Source organism: Atta cephalotes, assembly GCF_000143395.1.
Source record: "Atta cephalotes unplaced genomic scaffold scaffold00005, whole genome shotgun sequence".
NCBI lineage: Eukaryota > Metazoa > Arthropoda > Insecta > Hymenoptera > Formicidae > Atta > Atta cephalotes.
In genome coordinates, this window is record NW_012130069.1 from 8,684,897 (window position 1) to 8,687,038 (window position 2,142).

A 2,142-nucleotide genomic window follows, 5' to 3' on the forward strand; every position below is an offset into this window, starting at 1 on the left:
TAATAATTAATATATATATAGAATAATATATATATATATATATATATATATATATATATATATATATATATATATTGCTTGTGTATTATTATTAATATTATAATGGTATCCCTCCAGCATCATTCTGAAATTTTAGATTATAGTTTACACTCTGGGCCGTTGAAGGAAATATATTTTTTATCCGGACTACATAAAAATTCGAAAAAATTCTTATACACTTGTGAGACATTTATAATAATTAGTTTTTACTATAATAAAATCTGAACTGTATTTTATTTTTATATATTGAGATCTGAATAAGAATTTTGAAAAAACATGACATCGATTGTGCCTTAAAAAGCAGAAAGCGCTGGAAGATTATACATTATTGCTTAAAAAAATAAGCTTACAGTGCAGTATATAAGCTGCATTAGTAGTTTAGCTTGATGACTTTTTATTACGGAATTGCATATTTGATTTATATTTTATTTATAATTGAACTCCTATATTATATACAATTGCAATTTTTATTTTTTAAATTCAATATGCAAGTTTTACAGATAAACTTTTTTAAATTATTAGTAGAAATTATTAGTTATTTAATTTCAGTGAGACAGTTTCATTGTCCTTCCTACATCATATTTCATTAAAAATCATTAAATGAACATAATTTATATTTATTAGCTTAAAGTAAAGTTAGAGTATTAGAGTATTTAATATATGTAAACATCATGCCATTTATTTAATATTTTCATGAAAAGTAAGAATTGTGATGAACATATCTTTTCGGATATAAAATATCAATGAGAGATTGATGAAATATCAATTAGAGATTGATAAGAGAGTGTCAATAACTAGAATTATAACTTAAATAATGAAAACAAATAAGTTACAAAATAAATTAATTATTACAATAAATTAAAAATTTTATTGTTATTAACAAAATTAATTATTATTCATTAACTCAATTAATAAATTACAAAAACTAAAAGAGCATCTAATATACAAGCAACTTATATATGTATGTATCTTAGTGGCATTTTGGGCATTGTCTCTTAATCTTAATAATTAATATGATTGCATATTTCATTTGTACACATTTCGTTGTTTGTACTGCAGTTAACCGTTTATAATGTTTGTTATTTCTAAAATTTTTTACTTTTGATGTTTTTCAAGCGAATCCTTGATATAGTTTATAAATATAAAAATTTCTAGAACTAAAGAAAATTATTCAGTTATTATACTCCCGTAGAATTTCTTTATTTTTCCCTTTATCTATTTTTTTAAGGATTAAAGGTTGAATGGCATAGTTACAATCCACTTCTGTTTAGAATTATGTATAATTACAATCACATATTATGATACTTTTAATGATTATCGCAATTGACAGGAAACGCAGACATTTGTTTTTTGTTGATGATATATTGTTGCCACAGAAACAAGTAAGCAAAAAAAGAAATTATATCTTATATCTCTTAGAAAACGGTTTTTTATATTAGCAATATAATATTACGGTCGGAAAACACATTATTAGATCGCTAATGAAATTATAGGATGTTGTTATAAATAATAAGTAGCGTCTCATCATATCGTCGTACTATGCGAAATACAATAGCGATTGATCCGTGTTCTTCTGATTGTGAGTGGGGATGCATTGTGTGGGGATAAAATGGACAGTATATTCTCAGTTTCTTCTCAAATGAGCATATCGGATGTGTCTATATTGATCTCCATTTTCTTAAGTTTAAAAAGTGTAGGCGAAGGTGAATCATGAATACTATCAGTCCGGCGGTGAAAATTGGCCTTCGACTTCTCGGCATATGGCCAGATGTATCATATTCTACTACTTATTGGTTGAGTTTTATGTCGAGTATATTGGTCATACAGTACTTCCAATATTTATACATATTTGAACATTTGAGTATGAGCGAGTTGTCAAATCTTGTTGATGGACTGCCTATGACTCTTGATTATAGTTTGACATTTTTTAAATTAACAAGCCTGTGGATACAACGTCGGTAAGATATTAAAAAGAGTTAGCTGGGGTGATCCACTTTGGATCACTTTTTTTCAGGCAATTTGATATTTTGTTAGAAAACATAATTATACAATAATTTTTTCATATATATATATATATATATATATATGAATATTAAATTATGA

The 2,142-nt window shown here is 25.2% G+C and overlaps 1 protein-coding gene across 1 annotated transcript in view; it reads left to right on the forward strand.

The window, feature by feature from the left end:
- Positions 1-2,142, forward strand: part of LOC105626483 (odorant receptor 22c-like) — a 5,426-nt gene that overhangs the window by 514 nt on the left and 2,770 nt on the right. The gene's annotated exons all lie outside the window — the stretch shown is intronic.